The 22,026-nt window shown below is 39.6% G+C and overlaps 1 long non-coding RNA gene across 1 annotated transcript; it reads right to left on the reverse strand.

The window, feature by feature from the left end:
* Positions 1–760: 760 nt before the first annotated feature.
* On the reverse strand, positions 761–21,113 carry LOC109950908. Its single transcript, XR_002273180.2, has 4 exons — positions 21,076–21,113; positions 20,451–20,522; positions 3,401–3,527; positions 761–1,807 (listed from the first exon to the last, which is right to left on the reverse strand). It is a non-coding gene; the product is annotated as an uncharacterized LOC109950908 (long non-coding RNA).
* Between the last annotated feature and the right edge of the window lie 913 nt (positions 21,114–22,026).

The raw sequence follows: 22,026 nt of genomic DNA on the forward strand, positions 1-22,026 counted from the left end.
GACCTATGCTTGTCCTTAATAATCACTGATTTGAGAACTGTAATGTTCCAATATCTGTTGAATTATAATTAAGACTTCTTTTAAAATAATTGCATGTAGCCTTACTTACCTGAGTGTTATCTTGCTCATATCTTACTGATGCAAATTTTAGGTGCTTCAATATTATAATTTGAAAGGCAGCTTCCAGGCCTACAATCATGCCTGTGTAAATCAAAAAATCTACATATATGTATCAGAGGTAAGAATTCTAAATTTAATTAAAAATCATAAAAAAGCTTTGGTTGAAAAGAGCTCTAATCTAACCTCAATGTAAGGAAATATCGGTGCAAACATACAGTATCATCTCTGCTGAGAAAGTTACTTTCTTCTGTAGAACTAAGCTTTTCTATCCTTCAGCAGCTGATCAGAAGGTCAAATAGTTTTGATATGCATTTGAACTTTTGAATAAATATATTTGTGACTCTTAGATGACTTCAGTTTCTATGAACAGTCATGCAGCTAATTTGCCAGCAATGAACCTTCACAGAAAACATATGTCAGTCTCCAGTCCTAATTTTCTGCATATGAATATTTGAACAAGGGGCAGGATACAAAGCCCATTGTAATCACCCAGAAAGACACCCACTAACTTCAGCTGACTTTCTTTTGTTGGTTTCTGGAAGTATTAACTTAGTTTTACAGTCACGGAAAAGGAGTTATGGGGCTTTTAAAATTTTATTTAAAATCTGGCTAATCATAACTGATTCAGACATACATAGCATGTTCTGAAAATAATTCAGTATTTTATTGAACTTAGAGTTCAAAGGTATATTCTCTTGCACAGGAAAAAAAACAATGAAGAACTTTCTGAATATTTAATTGGCAGACCAGACCCATATTCACATCTACAATTCTGTTTATAATGATTTATATATGTAGAAGCTTGAGACCTGTTTTCTAGAGTCACAGCGGCCTTTACTTACTAGGAAATATTGTAAATGTTCTTAGACTTTTTCTTTTGCATTAATGTTTTTTTAATTGCAAATAATTCCCTAGAGTGGATCTGATTTCATTTTCTTGTATTTTAGAGGTTATTCTTCAAATAACAGACAAAGTTATTGTACTAATTCTCAATGAAATTAAGATCTGTTCTATTGAGTGATACAGATCTCTTCAATAAAACATCGAGAATAATACTCCACTCTCAACTGTTGGCAGTAAAATAACTGAAAGCTGCTGTCTATCTAATTGTCTGGTAGCTCCAGTCAATTCTCTGAACTAACCATCACAGGTTTCCTTCCAGTGCTGCTGCTTCCAGCTGTACAGAGTGACCTTTCTGCAGTAGCCTCTCATGTGGACCAGGTGATGGATCCCAGCTGTTTCAGCCAGTAACTTTGTACATTTACTTCTTGCAAAAGTGAGAAAACAAGATCTTAAACATTGAGGGGAAACAATGTTCAGTTTAATTGAACTGTTTTTCAAAACTGGTTAAATTATCTACTCCTAGGTTAGTTTTTATACTGGGGCTGGAACAGATTAGGGTTTTTTTGTGGGTTTTTTTTTGTTGTTTCTGCTCTCCTTGCACCTGCAATAGCAGCTTATGCCAGATAGAGACAAAGCCAAGACTTCAAACATCATCTAGCAAACCCAGCTTTTGTACTTCCCACCTGGTACAAGGACTTGCACTGAGCATGGGCCATGCTCAAAAAAGGAGTAATTTTCTTTTGATTCATACTCCTCTTCTGGTTTAGTGTCATAAGGGCAATCTTCAATATAATTTTCTTCTAGCATTAGAAAACGAAATTTTGTTTCCATTCATGATGAGTGCCTGGGAAAACAGAAAGAATCAAGATCATTTTTCATCACAGTAATTTTGGGAAAGTAGATTCCCTACTGTTCTAGCAATAATGTTTCAGACAGGTTAACTCTGAAACTTTCCTATAAAGTGCAACAAACTAAACCTATCAATCAGAGACCCCAGAGGAAAGCACACATGAGAAAAATCTCTCTGAGACCTCTTTTTTGCTCCAAGGGAGCAAAAGATGCTACTATGCATTTGCATTTGAGGACTGGAAAGATTCAGGTGTCTGTAACTATGGTGCAATGGGTTACCCTTGACTGGATGACAGGTTCCCACCAAGGCCCTCTATCACTCCTCTTCTCAACAAGATGGGAGAAGAAAATGAGATGGAAATAAAATCCTTGTAGGTTGAGATAAGGCAGTTTAGTAAAGTAAAAGCAAAAGGTTACATGTGCACAAAGAAAGAAGAAAACACTGAGAGATTTTATTCTTTACTTCCCATCAGCAAGTGATGTTAGACCTTTGGTCACATTTGGATCAGCTGTCCTGGCTGTCCTCCTCCCAAGATTTTGCCCACCCTCAGTCTGTTGGTGAGGGGGGAATGTTGGAGATACAGCACTGATGCTGTGGAGCACTGCTCAGCAGTGATGTAACGAAGGAGCAGCTCTTTGTATGTAAACAATGTTCTTCTTAATGCAATATTACCTCAGTTTTGTCAAGAAAGAAAGAGTTTATTAAAGATTATGAAAAACAGGCATATGGGAGCCTAAAATGGTAGACATAGTCAATGGGAGATCAAACCAAAGATTTGTACATTGACTTACATTATTTGTGTCCAACATGAGTTCGTTCTTGTGTAAACAGTTACTAATACATCTTTTTAACAACTGAGATAGCCAGTAGCTGTGTCTGTAGGGATGAAATCAAATACTTGTTCCTCTAGCAAAGGTAGTGTGCCATTCAGTGATACAGAAATCAGCTGCACTGCAAAAGTTATGACAATTGGGCAGCTTTTTATCTGTAGACATCCTTAACTGGACATGGATGCAACCTGACACAGAGTCTAGAATTCAGACTTTCTTTTACTTGAGTGTATTCTGTGTCAGTCTGTGTGACTGATGAAGCAGAAGATGCTCAGGTCTCAAGACAGAATCGCATGCAGTTCTGATCATGACCAAAATCATTACAATTTTCTCCAGAATTACAGAAGTGTAATGTTCTTTGAAAGGGCTTTAAGATTAAACCCCGGACAAGACCAGACATATAAAAATATAATACCCTGCTTCATTACACTGGTCAGGCATGAAATACTTGTTATTAGGTGACTTAGCATATCTTTGTTTGCTGCTTCTTATACCTAAATAGATTTTTCTCCTTTTCCCTTCTCTCTTATGCTGTTTTGGGGGAAATTTCAACTGTTTCCAGCTGCAATGCATAACTGCGCACATAGAACACTATGCTTCCTATAGCAATCAGTTTTGCTTTGGCTTTAGAGTGTTTGGATTAAATCTGAATTTAAGGTTCAACTTCAAACCCAACCTTTTTATCCTTTCTTGATTAGTTTAGTTTGTGTTCTTGCTTAGCAGTGGGAGATTAATTCAGATGTCTGCTCCTACTCACAGAAGGTTCAGCTCAGTCCTGTTTTTGCTCTTCTTTCTTCAGTCCCTTGAGTCTACATTTATATTCCAAAGCTGTTTTAGGCAGAGAATTCTGTGAAGCTCTTCTATCAGTCCAAGGGTAAATGAGCCTGAAAATAAATATTTCAGCAGGTTTAGGAAGTTCTGTTATTAAGTTGGACTGCATACAAATAACAGAGCTGTTTTTCTACACATACATTTAAAAATGGCTTTACTATGATAAGTTTTACTATTAAAATACAAAGCTTTATGAAGTTTAAAAGGCTTTAATTTTACTGATAAAATGGAAATGCACAGTTTAATCTCTTCAACATGAAAAAGGAAGACTCTCAGAAAATCCTGATCATTGTTTCATGAGGAAAGAATGTCATACATTCCGCTCTTTGACTTCCTTTATGTGTCACTGCACACTCATTTTCATGTGTAGTTTATGTACAATTTTTGTTTAGGTTCAGCAGCACTCACAGAGAAATAGGTAGATTCTCAGGAAGGGAGGAAATTTAATGAGGTTTCTTATCATATGAAAAGTCCTGTTGTCTAAGGGGAGATTGAGACAACTGAGTTTTTTTAGAAGGGAGAAGAAAAGGCCGAGGGAGGATCTAGTTATTGTCTTCAACTACCTAAAGGAAACAGAGCACAGAACCAGAACTCTTTCCTACAGCAAAAGAGGCATTTGTCACAAGCTTCAGGAAGGGAAATTCCTACTAGATATATGGAAGAAATAAAAATATCATTCTTTTGTGCTCAAGCACTGGAAGGGTTTCCCCAGAGGGATTTTGGTTATCTGCATTTTGGAAGTGTTTAGAACTTGACCTGAGGTACCTGCTCTAACAATAATTTAGGCCCTATAGCTGGAGCTAGTGGTTCTTTCCAAACCAAATTACTGTACAAATTTGAAAACACAGTGGTAGAGCAAGTGTGACAGAAACCTTATCCACTTTACTGGTATGTAGTGTTCCAGCATGCAGTAATGTTAGGAAAGGACCAGCTCTGCTCTGGGGTCTGGTTCCTTAAGAACTGGCAGGATGTCCAGCACCTGACATCTGTTCCCTGCTGTTGGATGGAAGCTTCTGTTTGAAGTTACATAGACATGAGGGTCAGTCCCAGCTACAAAGTGAGACACCTGAACTTCGGTAATTAGAATGTGGGTTTACTTATTTGAGTTTGGTGCCTCACCACCTGTCGCAGCCAGTTGACTCATTTACCTAGATCTAGGTGTCTGTCTGCTTCCAAGAACCCTTGCTGGTGTCTAGGTTTTGCTCCAGGAGTGGCCATCTGTGGAATCTGTGTCACATCTGTCAACCTTGTTTTGATGCAATGTTAATATAAAATTATTGCATAATGACCAGTTCCTGTGACTGCATTTGCCAAGCATTTGATATATATATATATATATATTTGTCTAGCAAAGGCTTTCTTTGGCCTGTAGATGGTAAGTCTCTATGCTGGAACACAGACATATTCCTGAGAAGAGAGCTGAAGAACACTCTAAATCCCTCATGCTTTGGATTTAGCCCTTAGTCTGCATCAGTTCCATATGCTGGTGGGGTTTACAGCAGTAGGATTGAATTAACACATTACCACCTCCCCAGGTGTCTTTCAGATTGTTTCTGTTTAGATGAGTTCGCAGCTTTGCTTCAGCTGGCAACAGACACGTGGGACAAAATCTAGGCTTACTGGTAGTTTTCATTTTGATGAAAAAAATAAAAGCAAATATTTCCTTTCTTAAACCACAATATAAATTGTTTGTCATCCTACTTATATAACCTGTGCATAGCATGCTATAGCAAAGATGTATTTCTTTAAAAGTAACTATATCTGAAAGTATAATTATCCAAAACCACCCGAGGTTTTTTTCTGTAAGTCTAAAAGTTTCTCTAAGAAAACAGAGTGATATGTACTGGGAGATGTTAGTGTTGTGACTCCAAGATCTTTGACTCCACAGGAGCAGACTGATCTTATTTCAAATTGTTTAAAGAGCAGCATTAGCACTGATTGCAGCGGCAGCCTTAGAAGGAGCCTTTAGTCCTTCCTTCCAGCAAAAAGAGAGTAGCGATGCCTAAGCAAGACAAAGGAAATAATGGGTAAAATACTTCAGAATTCTTAAGAAAATGCTTTATTTTCATAATGTATAGAGAGGTTGGTGTGACAATATGTTCTAGATGCCATTTCACCGCAGGTATGAGTTTCCATCTATGCCTTTTTATCCATTTGGCATCTCAGGAGGCGTACAAAGCATTCAGTCCATTATGCATTGACATAAAAGAGTTGCAATCTGAGATCAAAGATACCACCCACATAAAAAAAAAGTAGACTCCAAAATGTCTTTGACTTATCCATAATCATACAAAAATGGCCAGATTTCCTGTGAATAACCTTTCCTATGAATTTTCAAGTTTTTCCTTCTTAGGGTAATGACACTGTAAGAAAGGTGTTTTGCTTTACATGGCAATTCTGCTCTTTGGGCCAGGTTGAGTACCAAGTGTGACCAGAGGAGCAGTATGTGAAAGGATTCTTGTTTCACGACTGCATAAAGATTTGAGTTATTCCCTTTAATTGAGCAACACAGAACTGTAGTGTTGGTCAGGTACTTTATGAAAGACTTCTATTTCTGAGAGTTAAAGAACATCAGTATTTTCAGGTAACACTGGGTCAGCAGAATTACCCAGAAACTCAGTGGTCTGCAGTAGTAGTTACAGGATGCTCCTCAACCAGTCACTAGGATTTTATAGGAGTTTATACAGCAAAATACTAGTGAAGGGCAGTATTGTCTTGGGGTGACTTTATGATGTTGTATCCCCTATCGCTGCTCTCTGCCCAGACACAAATCCTGTGCCTTTCTGAGCCTTTAAAACTGGGTGTGAGAGAAAGAAAAAAAAAGTCAGATGAACTTTTCACAGCAGTTTGTGCTCCAAGGTCACTCTATCTCCTCTGTGTGCTTCTGTGGCAGCAAGCACGGAGGAAGCACCCTTTTTGCTGCTTTTCAGTCATCTTTTGGCTCTGTTTCTCCAGAGAGAGATGGAGAGTTAAACTTTTTTTTCTCCCTGGGACTTTGGCTTCTTCTTCTTCTCTTCTGGACTGTTCAACAATACCAGAACACACCAGGAAACCTTAAATCTCCAGCCTGGAGGAGCCTACACTGAAAACCCAGCTCTGAAGAGGAGAGAGAGAGAGACCACATCCACAGAAAGGACTCTAAAATCTTCCCAGGTTTCTCTCCACAGCGAGAGGTTTTATTATCTAGCATTATTCTTTTCCCATTGTGCATTGTGTCTGTTAAATAAACATTTTTTTTTCCTTTCACTTTCCTCCGAGGAAAATTTTTCCTGGACCTGGTGGGGGAGGGATGGCTGTAACCTGCCTTATATCAGAGGACATTCATTTTGGCCGTTCCTCTGAATTTGTCTCAAACTGGGACAAGTATACATCAGTCTAGTCAGACAAGACATCCCTTTTGCCCTCAAAGCAGAGCCATGGAGAACAAAACTAACAATAAGGTAATTTAGGTTAGATGTGTGACAATCCAGGATTTGCTGTCATTCATGCCATGTACTGTTGTAGAATTCCCCAGGAGGAAAGGAAAAAGTAGTTATTTAGCTCCTGTTGCAGTGTGTGACATGCAATGAAGCAAAATATGGGGAGAAAGCACCGAAATATATTCAGGCACAAAACCTGACTAGGTTCTGTTAAGATCCACTGTCTTGAAGAAAGAAATAATGAATATTTTCAGAAAATTTCTGGGGGAAAATCATCTGCCTAGATGCTTGCATCATGTTTATCTTGTTTGAAATTGAAGGGGTTATAGTCCGTCCCTTGGAGAACTTTTTGAAACACCAAAGGCTTAAACAGTGGGACTCTTCTCAGTGATTTCTTCCTCCTAGAAGCAGACTTTTTCTTGCCTTTCTTCTCAGCCTCATGTGTTTCTAGACCTTGCTATACAACGATCCAGTTGCAGTAGGAAGATGGTCATTGCTTTAGTCAAGGATGTGGCCTGGTAATGAGCACCTCCTTCAAGGCATCAATGTGAGGTTTTGAACAATTTTCTCCTTTGGCTGAGGATTCATGAAGAGTTGGACAACATATTGCTACAGACATTTTTATCAAGGAGAAATTATGTCATTTTACATATGGTTTTCTGTTAGATCTTGATTAATTTAAAAAAACCCAACCAAACAACCAAACCAAACCCAAACTGTAAAGCAATGTGCTTTACTGTATTACCTGAATGCACATATAACCTCCAAAAGGGAAAGAGAAAACATCAGAATTCAGATATTTTTAGTATACGACTATTGTGCATTACCAGAATCTGTGTACCTATTTTTACTAAGTAGTAACGTACACTGCCTACTTCAAATATGAAGAAGAGTAGAAGAAGAAAAGGTTCTGAGGTGTGATAGCAGGTAATATTCCAGCTGCATTTTACACTAATGTTTTCTAAGGTATTTCAGAATAACTTACAGAAGAAGCAGGTTTTTATCATTGCAAATTGACTTCAAGCTCTCTCACTCAGTTTTGAAAGAGTATTATATTTATGTATTTTTTCTCACCAAGAGGAAGTTTTGATCAACTTTTGATCTTCAGTAGTTCAGGAGCACTTAGTTGCTTCTGACATGTTGCTGTTTCTGAGAAGCTGAGAGGAAATGTAGCATTCTAAAGATGCTCATTAGCTCCAGTTTAGCATATTTGGCAAGAGTTACTAGGAAAAGGTCTCAAAAAAAGAATGTCAAAGTTTGGGAAGGATTCTATATTCTAGATTACAGACATTGTAAAATTGATAGGATAATTAGGCATAAAACTGCTTCTTCAACCGACAAATTTGGTTGATAAGTAGCTTTGTGTGGAGATATACATTTAAGAATATACATATTCTTAAAGAGGAAAAACATGAAAACAACAAAATTTATCCTGAGAACTATCCAAATTATATTCTGTGGACCTACTTGTATTTCGACAGTGTAAACATAAACTGAAAACTGGTAATAGAGAATTCTTGGGAGAAAAAGTTTGGAAAAGTTTGGAATAAAAAATTGATGTGATAATTTTAGTATGTGACTTACAGAATGAAGTGTTTCTAAACTATATGGAGATATTTTACCAACCTATTCACTGCAATTATTTATTCTGCTGCATGAACTGAGTTCAGGTATCTGCAATATGAAAGTGATTAAAAGAGAATTCATTTCTTATTTCTCTTATTTAACATTACTGGTTAATAGATTTTCATAACGTATGTTTACACACACACACACAGGGCTTTTCTCCTTGTTTTAAGAAACTACATGAAAGGGTAACAGACACAGATCTAGCTAGCTCCTTTGAGGATCCTTCAGGGGTAGTTTGTGTTGCATTTTGTGCAGTAATCTGCCAAGGTGATTTCTATGGTAACCTCTATTTGCATTCTTTCAAATGATAGTAAATTCTGACACATTCCATTAAATATTGATAGCAGTGTTTCATCTGCTGGAAACCCACAAGGGAATATTTAACTTTATCTATTGTCTGAGACTATTCTTTTGTATCAGCAAGCTTTATACAGTTAAAATGTTAATTAGATTTTTATAACAATTTTTATCATTCTGCTCTTCATCTAGATTGCTCCAAACACATTTATTTACAATTCCAAAATGCTTCCATTAATATTCCACAGCACCTTACTCAAAGATTAGCTTAATAGCAAACCTCAAAAATGTACTTAAAGGCTTGTGAAACACCTACAGAATCATAATACTGAGAATTTTTTTGGCTAATGGCCAAGTGATTTGTAAGATCAGCTTTTAAGGAAAAGAGACAAGCCTGAAAGAGAAAATGTCATAATTAGTTTCAAAATTGCATTGGTTTCTGAAATATAAAACAGTACTGAAACTGTTTACGGGAAAGATTTTTTTACTGATGAGGCGGGGTGGGGTAAAGTAGGCTAAGAAAAATGGAAAAAGAGAGTGCAGGCAGTTTTATCTTCACGAGTGACATGTGAAATATCACCAAAGAATTAAAAAAACTCCCAATCCTCTGGAAAAATAACCTTACATCACACTAAGGATTATGTGTTCATTTTATATTAAATGGTGTTTGGGGATCTGGCTGGTGACCGTTTTCTTAGGAGGAAATTAGCAAACATGAATTTGTGGCAGAGGCTCTGAACCGCTACTGTTTTGTGTTTCGCATCGCTGCTTACACATTTGAATAGTAAATACACACTGGATTTACAGCACCACTAGGTAAAGAGGGCACCACTGCTGCCCACCAGCGTGCAGCTGAACAAAGTGCCAGCCTGTGAACAAGAGGTAACAACACAAGTTCAAATTGCCGCGACCTTTTGTTATTTGATCTGCTGGCCTACAGGTGGAAAGGGTTGCACAGTAATGGGGAACTTCTGACCTGCTTTGCACTTTTGAGCAGGTTCTGTGCTGTGGTGCAATTACAGGAGATGCTTTTAGAAAATTGGTCCTAATATCAAGGTTTTCTGGGTTCCATTAAGGTCTGGAATCAGAAACCCTTGTGCTGAGACAGAAAATTGAAAATATTTGATACTGAGATTGGCTTTGTGAAGAGAAACAGCACTATACATGATTCTAAGCAGTGAAACTACAATTCTTTTGAGTTGTTTACTTCCATCTCCCACCCCCAGACCATCTCAATTACAGATGCACAGCTAGTGGGAATTAATCTGTTTGTAGATATCATACAACATCATGGAATGCATGGACCATGTAATGCTATCTTTAAGATCTGATGCATTATTGCCAAGAATTATCAACCTCAAACTAACCAGTTTAAGCCATGTAATGTTGCTTCCCTCTCCTTTTTTTTTTTTTTCCAATACTAACTTCCTGGGGAGATCATTTTGGAATCTGTTGAAAAATCAATGGTGTGATGTTACAACCTTATAAAATGCATTCAGAAAAATCCTTGGAAGTTTGGAAATGCTGTAAACAGTTCTCTCCAGGGTCCAGAGGCTACCTTCAGTGCTCTTTTATGAAAAACCAACTGTAGTTCTTTTATGATAGTGCACAACTGTTCAGAGCAAGGATAGAACATGCTTTCCTTTGCTTCCAAGACTGATTAGGGATAATATAATCAAAAAGTAGGGAGGTAAAGGAGTGGCATGGGGGTGAGGGAAGCGAGGTAGGAAAGGAAAAGAGGGAAACCTTGAGGTAAAGGGAAATAGAAGGAAGAGAGAAAATGTTGGTACAGGTTCGCGCTGCCAAAGTTGATTAATGCAAATGAAGTGGCATTTTCCGGAGTGAATCCAGGTTAAGTACTGCTAAGCACTACAACAAGGCTCAGACTCAAAACTCATAAGCCCTGTGGACCGGAGGCAATCAAATCCTATGGGCACAGAGTCCTGTAATCACTGGGAAGGTAGTGCTAAACATGCCTTTGAGTTACACTCTATATTCTGTGAGGGGTTCTGCTTTAGGAAGAACACCAAACTCAAGATGATTTCATTCTACACATAGCTTAAGTAAATAACCTGTGCTCTGTAGAGCATAGCAGAGACTGCCCACACTCTGAACAGGAGCTAGGATGGTCAGCAAAACCAGGGCTGTGCTGCTGCTGTAGCCTGGAGGATGGAGGAGCACAAGGAGTATCTACCTGTTTCTAATGTGCTAAACTGAGGCAGAGTAATGTTACCTTCCTCAGCAGCTATGAGTCCGTGCTTTGTCACAGAGTTGACCCAGAACTTGTAACTTTGGGCTCAGTGCTAAAGAATAGAAAAATAAGTCTGAACACTATATTTTGCTGAATATAGCAAATCCGGTTTTGTTGGTGCTGCACCTGCATTAATGAAATTTGATGTCTCTGAGCTAGACCTGTACCACTTACCTCTACTGCAGCGTCTTTCCCCTGCAGTTCACGAAATGACACCTGCACTCTGAGCAGTGCTCACCATGCTGGACAAGATGAGCTGTCTGGCTAGCTAACTAACCAAAATGAGGGGCAGGTGAAGGTGTCTTGCACATTGCATCAGTCTTCAGGTCCTTAGCTAGTCATTTCTTATGTTGCTTACTGATAGCTGACATGTACAGTACAACCATTTTGTTAATGAAATAGATTTACTATCCTAGAACCCTAGCCTTTTGAAGCCATCAAGAAAAATACTGCAAATTTCAATATGGACAGAATTTACAAATTGTCTTGTTAAAAGAAGAGGAAAATTGTTTTAATTCTGTACTCCCACGGGAATGAAATGGCTTTGGCAATTCAGAACTTAATGAAGGTAAAAAAAATTATTTTATATGTATATGTTTTATAATTGAGACATGAAATTTAGTGGCTCTGTGAAATCATGTCCTGTTGGTAGGCATAAACAACATTTGTTTAGTGAGATTTTGAAAAAACACTGCCATGAAAGCAGAGTTAAATTGCCACATTTTTAATCTAGAAAGTTTAGAAGCCATGTTTCTCTAGCATATATTTCTAGAATTAATTAAACTGTCAATACTCCAGTTACTCCACTCTGCAGGGAAGGTGTTTGGACATTCCCATGTAAACCTGAACATACATTAACCCATTGAACTCTGTGTTTTAGGGGCTTTCCCCCACCCCCAATGGATCATGACTGTGACCATCACTTTGACCAACAGACATCAAAATTGCAACAATCAAGTCTCATCTCTGGGTCCAGGGGCAGCGAGATCTTTCCTTATCCCTCCTTTCTCTTTCTTCCTTTTCCCTTTTGCATTTTCCTAAGTGATATTACTATAGATAATAACAACCAAAATGTCTACGTACATCCTTTCCATTGCAACCAAATAGTTCTGAAATAAAGCCATATAAAAATAAATAAATATGTGTGTATATATATATTTATAAACAACAATCATTCCGTGTCATTTCACTCTAATCCACCTCAAAGGATCTATTAACAAGAACCTGAGTTATCCTTACCTTCAGAGAGAGGTCATAGCAGTGTGGGTACTATTTTTTTCCCTTTGCAAACCAAGGTAGATAATGATGACAGTGCTTTAGGCAGCTACAAAATACTAGAGCATAATCAGGCTGAATCACTGCTAAGTGGTGAAGTTCTGGCCCTCATGTTAAGTTTTCCACTGTGGTAGCTGAATGAACATAACCTGTGCTGGTTGTACCAAATGCAGAATGGGAATATGTACCAGACTTCTAGCTGGTGTGACAATTCCATCTGCTCTGGGTTTATGTCCCAAAGCCTCATAAGGAAAAGACCAGTAACTCATATTAGCTCCTTTTCACATAAGGAAAACCTGAATATGTCAGCCAGAGGAAAGACACAGAAAATTCAGTCACATTTCTACAAGAGAATCAGGACTTCAGGGTTTCTCTCTTTAGACATAACCCAAGATAACTCAAAATTTAGCACTGAAATCAAGCATATTTATACATTCATGCTGTGCATACTAGGTTCCCTCACAGAATCACCAGGTTGGAAGAGACCTCTAAGATCATTGAGTCTAACCCATGCCCTAACACCTCAACTAAACCATGGCACCAAGTGCCACATCCAATCTATTTTTAAACACATCCAGGGATGGTGATCCCACCACCTCCCCGGGAAGACAATTCCAGTAATTCACCACTCTTTCTGTGTAAAACTTTTTCCTAGTGTCCAGCCTATATTTCCCTTGGAGCAGTTTAAGACTGTGTCCTCTTGTTCTGTCAGTTGTTGGCTGGAAAAGGAGACCAACCCCCACCTGACCACAGCCACCTTTCAGGGAGTTGTAGAGAGTGAAAAGGTCACCTCTGAGTCTCCTTTTCTCCAGGCTAAACAACCCCAGCTCCCTCAGTCATTCCTCACAGGGCTTGTGTTCCAAGCCCCTCACCAGCCTTGCTGCCCTCCTTTGGACAAGTTCAAGTGTCTCAACGTCCTTCTTGAGCTGAGGGGCCCAGAACTGGACACAGTACTTGAGGTGTGGCCTCAGCAGTGCCGAGTACAAGGGAAGAATAACTTCCCTGGTCCTGCTGGTCACGCAGTTTTTGATACTAGGATGCCATTGGCCTTCTTGGCCACCAGGGCACACTGCTGGCTCATGGTCTGTTGGCTGTTGACCTGTACCCCCAGGTCCCTTTCTGCCTGGGCACTGTCCAGCCACACCGTCCCCAGCCTATAGTGTTGCAGGGGGTTATTGTGGCCAAAATGCAGGACTGGGCACTTGGACTTCTTAAACTTCATCCTATTGGACTCTGCCCATCCATCCAACTGTTCCAGGTCTCTCTGCAAAGCTCTCCTACCTTCCAACAGATCGACACATACTCCCAGCTTGGTGTCATCCACAAATTTACTAATGAAAGACTCAATACCCTCATACATGTCATCAATGAAAATATTGAACAGAACTGGTCCCAGTACAGACCCCTGAGGGACACCACTGGTCACTGGCCGCCAGCTGGATGCAGCACCATTCACCAGCACTCTCTGGGCCCGGCCATCCAGCCAGTTCTTAACCCAGCAAAGAGTGCACCTGTCCAAGCCGTGTGCTGCCAGCTTTTCCAGGAGTTTACTGTGGGAGACAGTGTCAAAGGCTTTGCTGAAGTCCAAATAGACAACATCCACAGCCTTTCCCACATCCACCAGGTGGGTCACCTGGTCATAAAAGGAGATCAGGTTGATCAAACACGACCTGCCCCTCCTAAACCCATGCTGGCTGGGTCTGATCCCCCGGCCATCCTGTAGTGATGGCACTCAATATAAACTGCTCCATTACCTTGCCGGGTACCGAGGTCAGACTGACTGGCCTATAATTTTCAGGATCCTCTTTCCTACCCTTCTTGTGAATGGGCATCACCTGGCCAGCTTCCAGTCATCTGGAGCCTCACCAGTGAGCCAGGACTGTTGGTAAATGATGGAGAGTAGCTTTGCAAGCTCATCTGCCAGCTCCCTCATCACCCTGGGATGGATCCCATCTGGTCCCATAGATTTATGAACATCCAAGCGGCTCAGCAGTTCTCTGACTGTCTCCTCCTGGATAACAGTGGGATCATTCTGCTCCCTTACACCGTCTGCCAACCCAGGAGGACAGTTGTCCTGAGGACAAACTGTCTTCCCTCAACACAGACACACAGATTTCAGACACTATAGGGTCTCTGAGACCTCCCCACCCCATAAGACTACTTTCTAGAGCATGCAGTTAAGGAAGACTGACATTGCCCTAGCTGGAGGATAAGCAGGATCCCCTACAATGCCTAACATGATTCTTGACAGCTATGTTTGCACAATTGAACCCTCTTCAAGATGTCTATCTTGGAGAATTACCTTCTGAAGTCCTTTCTAATACCAGCCAAAAGACAGACTTTTCCTTGGGCAAAACAATTCACAAGATATGGAAAAGTGGACTTTTCTATGCTCTCTTGGAGGAGTTGTCAGGGTAATGAGATCCCAAGCACAGGCAATTAGACAGCACTTTGTTCACCTGAACAAAACCCTTTGCAAAAAAAACTGTGAAGAGAATAAGGGGAATTCACAAGACAGTGGGAAAAAGGAGGTTGAAGGCTGGTATCTGTTCATGTGTTTCTGGTGGGATTGTTAAAAGTTGACCATTTTGCCTATCATTTTCACAAGTAATAATTTCTTTAGCGTCAACCAAGAACCAAGATTAACTAATTCAGTCCTCCAAATGCTTCATAGGGTCAGACCCTCCATTGGAATGAAGCAGAGGGAAAAAAAGGGAAGAAATGGAGAGAAAGAGCAGCAGGAGATAAGGAAGGATTGTACAAAAGCAGAACTGCCACCAACAGAATAAACATTTTTGCCTTGAGCAGGAGATCTGCACTGGAGGTACCTATTAATTTATGACCCTCTGTTGTCCCCAAAGCAAAATCAAATGTTTGTACAACTCTGCTCCAGCTGGGGAGCTGAAAGCTTCAGGTAATGAAGATAATCTTTGCTTCCCTTTCTCTCTCCCTCAACCCCCAATTGATTATAGATTGCACTTAAAAGGCAAAATTAACAGCTCTCCTTCTGCTAAAAATCATCAGCTCTGGTAACTGATGAGAAGGGGCAAGAGCTGTGTAACACCAACTTACTGCTTCTCTACACAGATCTCACTGACTGGGGAGATGTGAACTCCTAAGAGGATGGACACCCTGAGCTACTAAGGGAAATTTCATACACAGCTCTGAAAAGCTGTCTGACTGAATTATGGTCAGTAACCACTCCAGTATCACTTAGAGTCCAGATATAAACTCTGATATTTAATTGGCTCTTAAAGCTATCTATTACCTACAATTACTTTTCAGTACCCCTTTCCCCTTTCCTTTCCTTTCTCTCTATTTCTCTTTCTTTTTCTTTTCTCTTTCATTTTCTCTCTCACTTTTTCTCCCTCCCTCCCTCCCTTCCTTTCTTGTTCTCTTTTTTCCTCCACCCCACCTTTCCTTTTACATTCTTCCTCTCTTTCTTGTTAGGGATTTTTGACTCTTCAGATGCAGTCCCACGGCATTGCTGACAGTGGATTGTAGTCCAGTATATAACTTTCATGCTATTGCCATTAGAAACATGTTATGCATGTGACTATACTTGCCGCCCAAAATATCTCATATTCTAAGATGTGGTATTTAGAAATCTCACCTCCTGAGAGCAACCTGAACTTAACAAACAGATAAATGGCAGTGAAAAAGAGAAAGCTAAGAATATTTTAAAGCATATCAGGTTCTGCTCTTTATAATTTGACAACCTTCAGATTTGCATTTTTCCCTTTGTGTAAACCAAAAAGCCACTGAAATATAGTTATAAAACCTTAAAAATTATCCCACAGGAGTAGTGTTTTAAGCTTAAGACAAGTAGTTGAATCTGGAATTCAGGTTTGTGGAAGTGCAAACAGCATGGATTTTATATGTTAGGTGAAAGAAAAGGGTGTTTATTGACATGGGCAGACAACAGAACTCCTTGTTCAAATCCTTAACCTTTAGCCACTTGAAAATGAAGCTAATGAACTACAGTAACAAAAAGAGGATTGGCTAGGAAAAATTAAAAAAGATCTTAAGCAGAAATAAGTAGGGGTTGAGCATACAGTTAAAGCAATTTTAAACAAGTTTCAAGAAATGTTAAGATTACATCCTTCTCAGTAAAAACCATTACTTGAGCTTCAAGTGCCCTTTTTTCTGTAATTACTAGAGAGATGAGGTTTCAATGAACACCCAAGTTTGGTCAAAACTTCTGAAAGTCTTGGAGAAAAGTGAGACAATTTCAATGAAAAGATGTAGAGCAAGACAGTTAATTTGAGCTCTCAAAACAAGAGGTTGCTTTAACTTCTGTAACTTCTTGCTAGCTGGGCTCAGGTTCTGGGAAAAAGCCATGACACTAGTTAACTGACCTGGCCTGAGGTTTCAGTAATCCTGATTTTGCCTTGCTTTTTGGTTTTGGTCACATTAATTATCCCTCTTGCCTGAGAAACCAGACAAATTCCTGGTATTCTGATGCTAGTTCTTGTCCACTGATGTTCAAAGTTAGTGTATTTCTCAATCACTGGAATTATGTAGGTATGAATTTTAACTACTTTTCTGAAAAGAGATTTTTTTTTTTTTTTTTTTTTTTAACACAGGTGTATTCTCAGGACAAGTTTTCCACTTGTGTTTCTGAACTGCCTGACCTGGCTGTGAACAGCCCAAAGAAGTACATCCCCTCCATTTCTTCTCACTGTACTGAAGTCTTCATCTGGCATTGCACAGTTGTAATATCCTTTAATGAGCATAAACAGCATCTTTGTCCTTTGGCAACCAGTAGATTGGTTAATATATGAATGCCACATGTTCCCTTATTCTAGACCCATATTACAGAGCCCACTATCCAAAGCCACAACTGTACAACTGAAAGACGGCACGTGCAAAGCTATACCTAGAGAAGTGGAGCCACATGGAGAGCCACATATTAATTTCTGAGAGGTGTGTCATGGCACAAATAAGGCCAGAAGGAGATTTTGCTATATATTTTGAAACTGGCCTCATTTACGTGCTTTTGTAGTAGAACATTGTGCACCAGGCTGTAACTGTGAATGATTTCTGCAATGCACCAGGACAGTGTGTTAATTCTGTACAGTTAGTTAAATTCTGGGAAGGAAATCAAATTCTGCAAATGATATTTTCTCCTATGAGCACCAAAACCCAGTGCTCCATGCACAATATATACTTAGTGTCACTTAGGGATACTATCCACTTTTTGTCAAGTTCCCTGCTCAGGCTGTCTTTTCTTTCAGCTAACCTCAAAGATGACCTGTTTTCTCTTTCGTACTTTATGACACTTATACAAGCTGAATAGAAAATCAAAAGCAAGAAAGGTGTTATTATCAAGGCACTGCTGTTTTTCAACTTTTCTCTTGTTTTTCTTCTGCAAACAGCAAGGTGCCAAAAAGCATCATTTGATAGACGCTAAAACATGAAGAGCAGACATCTCATCTACATTTTTACGAAGAGTAAACAAGTGGGACATTGATGTAAAGTGGGTATTAAACTTCCCACTTCTTTCCCTCCCTCCACACATGTTCTTTACTACTGTAGTTTTGTAAGGGAGGAAAGGTTACACCTTTTTTTTGGGTTTTGTTGCTTGGTTTTATTTTTCTCCTGCATTGCTGATATTTGTTTTATAAACAGGTAACTCTTTGGGAGTCCAAGTTTCTACAGTTTCCTTCTACTTTAGTGGAAAAGCTTCTGGGCTGTCTTTCTTGAGAAAGTGTGGTGCAGGTGACAGTGAAGAAATGTGACTGCTCTTATCTTAGTGCTGTCTGGCACTTCCCTGTGTCTGGAGCTCAAGTGAGCTGTAACTGCGAACTCTATAGACTGTTTTACAGTGGTCTTACTTTGTGACACATGCTTTGCACTGCTAGCACGAGTGACCTAAATCACCATCCACCCCTTCTACTCTTTAGCTTTGCACTCGGAGTATTATTTTACAGAGAGTTTCCACTAGTTTTGAATCCCTGTTACTGTTATTTCTCTGATCCACCTCTGTAAGGAAGTGTTACCCTCTTCCCAGCAGCATATTCATGCAAATCCAGAGGAGAGGGTGCAGATAAAAAACAATCTTGCAGTGTATAAAATGGAAAAAATCCTTCAACAGAATATTACATTTTTGTTGTTTTTTTAATTTTTTTTTTTTTTTTGCAACAAGTCCATTTGGTGCATGCTTGAGAGAGTCTGAGCCAGGAAATGGAATAAGTCTCTGCAGACATAGCAGGTATATTTGGTACAATAGAGGTAGCATGACAGGGCTCTATTACAGTAAATAATACAATTCCAGAAATAACCTATGCGGAACATATTGCTTCTGCTGCACATGTCAGGAAATGGACTTTGATCGATGTTGCTGCAACACAAAACCACATACTAAAACTTTTTAATTATGATGACAGTGTAAAAGTGTAGATGGTGCTCACTGGCAGTGTTCATAGCCTTTATAATTAACAAATGGACAGTGCAGATTAATTCTGCATGCTCTTCATGTTTCATAATTCTTTCTAGTTGCTGCCATCAGCATGTATAGAAGCAATAAGGCACAAGAGAGGGCCTGGTTCCCATCACCTCTGGGGTGTTAACAGGCATCCTCAAGGGGAGTGATTATCTCACGATAACCACACCACCTGGAGCTACCATATTGCTATAAAAACTCATTAATGTAAGAGAAAAACATGTACTTTTGTGCTAGTGGATGGAGCCAGGAATTCAGAATGCTAAAGAGCTTTATCAGGAGCTCTAGTTTGCCTCTATTCAACTCCATATCAGAATATTCACTAGGCTACTCTGCAGCTTTCTCAGTTTTGTAAACTAGAACACCACTTTAGCAATACTTTTGCAGCAGCCTAACATGATAGTCAACAATTAAAAAGATATGGCACAACCATCAGAGAACAGAAAGTCACATACCTCAGATTGCCTTCTCAAGGGGAGTATCTCAGTTGGCAGAAGACATTCTACACACAGTTTTTCAGAATAAAAAGCACAAGGAAATTACAAATCGAATTGGATAGAAGTGTCTATAATTTTAAATTTTAAATAGACTAATTTCTGCTCAGCAATGCATTTAGAGAGTATATTTAATTTGAGTTTATCAGGAAAGTATGGAATGAAGTACATGAGAATACAATAACTCACTGTCTGCTGTTCTCTATGATAATGTACCAAACTGTTATCTCATACTCTAATGACTTTGATGTTAATGGAGTCGTACTCTCTGCCTGACCTCTTCAGCACTGGATGGATGTGTATGTGCTTTTTCTGTCCATCAGGTTTTATGCTTCACTCTCAACTTTCCTACAAATCTTTTATCTTTGCTTCTGCTTAATTTCCTCTTTAGTAGGAGGGCAGATTTTATTTAAATGAAGAGTTTTAGTTCTACACTTGTAGGGATAATTTCTTGGATTTTAAAATCAGAAAATTTTAAAGAAATTGTTAAATTGCTGATGTTGTGACCCTCCACTTCCACCCCAAGTGTATTTCTTGCTCTTTCATGGAAGTTTATCCATTTAATGAAATTTGCCTTGCCTGTCACCCAGAGACAATAAGAGACACACAGAAAGCATCTTTACAAACCTTCATTTGCTTACTAATTTCTTTTTTATCTGTGCTTAGCATCTGTATCATGCCATGGATGTAAAGATGAACCTTCTTCAGACTGTAGATGGTGGTGGGAGCCATAAAGACAGTCAAGAAAATGTGGCCCAGGGAGTGCTAAGTGTCCACAATGGCACAGAAGGGTTTAATTTACATCTGTCTCCTGCTCACCATATGTTTATTGTGGTTATTCAGCACACACACAAGCTAAGGCGAGCTCATCCTTGGGGGCAGGGAGAACTTGAGGCTCATTTGCTTGTACAGTACCTCTTAGACACTTGGAGTCCAGCTTTAGTGTCTAAATAACAGAAGACAACTTAGGTTTGTTTTTCATGAGTGTACAAGGCACTGTGAAATGTTAACTTCCCTGCCTGGACTCAAAGTATCTGAGCTCTACAAAATACATAGGTGTTTAGGAAGTTTCACCTGTGCTTGCTAGACATCAGCTTATGGCACAACTGAAAAGGTATCTATTCTACCATAGCCATGGGGCAGGAGAACAATATAGTGCTACTTACATAGCAGCAGCAGTTCTTACTGTGTACACAGTGGTGGCCCAGCCAGCTTCCTTTCTGTGGTGCAGGGAACGGCTAGGAGAGAAAGTGTTTCTGTTAAGGCCACTGAGACTTAGGTTTTGTAAGTGGACTTGTGTTTTTGTCAGTGATGATGAAATTACATAGTACAAAGCACTTTATGACATTCTGTGGGTGTAGGAAACCATGATAGAGGAAGGAGTCAAAAACATCTTGTGCAACGTCTTATTTGATTCCCCAGGTTGGTGCAGGGAAAGACTTGTGAAGATGAATTTTGCAGATTTCTGGTACTAAAAGAATTTGCTGGGATGCTTTCTGTGTCTGTTAACAGCTAATGCAAAAGAAAATGACTTTATAACTGTTTGAGCTTGCACTTGAGAGCATGGATGTCATTTATGTCATTTGGCAAGTGCAAGTCAAAAGTCTTGTTTTTGTGTCTTGATCTAGTTCACCATTTTGGCTTAGAAAAGTAGCTATATAAAACTATACTAGTTTGAAAACAAACCAATGGGAGGCACCAAGTCAGAATAACAATTTAATGGGGAAATTAAAGAAAAGGAAAAAAACTAAAAGAAAACACTGGTTCAAATTGACAGAGTCAAGATACAACCTGACACCCTGTTAGTCAGGGTGGTGGTAGCAGTCTGGTAGAATGGTGGCTGCAGTCTTCTGAAGCGGTGATCCTGTAGAAAAAGGGTCTGCTCCTCCTCAGGTCCAGTGGTGGCTGTGTAGCTCCCGTCCTCTGGAAATCCATTGTACGGGTAGTTTCTGGTGTTCAGAATCTCAGATTATATCCAGGATGGAATGCTTGGCTCCTCCCTCTGGGTGAAGCATCTCACAATGGGGTAATGAGTCATGAGGCCAAGTGTTGATTAGGCTCATTAACAGAAGATAGTCCAGAGGGAGTTATCTCTGAGTCATGTGGCAGGACAATGATGGGCCATTAACAGAAAGATAGTCTGGGGGGAGGAGGCAAGGAAAACACTGCCCCACCTGATTTCAGTGGCTCATGAGGATGGTAATACACTGCAACCCAGGACAAACACACCGCCAGAGAAAGTCCTCTGGGTTTGTTTTACCCTAGACAGAGTCTAGGAGCATCAGCAACTCTTTGCTGACCCCACCAGCTGCTGGAATGGAAATCTAATCAAAAGTAAATGCTGTTCAAGATCTTCATGTAACTTTACTATCACGGTCAGGATTGGAAAAAGGACTGAACTAGAGACATGAGAGCGTCTGTGAGATTGGTACTGACAGGGGTTAAATGAGCCTGCAGTGCTCCGTAGGGAGCCAGGCATCAGCAGGGACCTGTCCATCTGTTTGGTTTCTCAAGGTTGCTGTAGAGCAGCTGTGCCTTATGATTGATGTCCAAAGGAATAATTTCTTATAAATTCCAGAAGCTAATATGCAGGAGACTTGGCTTTTCTTCTCTCTTCCAAGATACCTAATGACAAACTCTTTTAGATTGTCATGGAGTGCCATCACTTAGTACTGGTCCTCGTTTTCCATAATTTCCAGCTCCTGACTGCACCAGGAACTCCTCAGCCTGGAAATATGACAT

The sequence above is a fragment of the Corvus cornix genome, chromosome 3 (genome assembly GCF_000738735.6).
Source record: "Corvus cornix cornix isolate S_Up_H32 chromosome 3, ASM73873v5, whole genome shotgun sequence".
NCBI lineage: Eukaryota > Metazoa > Chordata > Aves > Passeriformes > Corvidae > Corvus > Corvus cornix.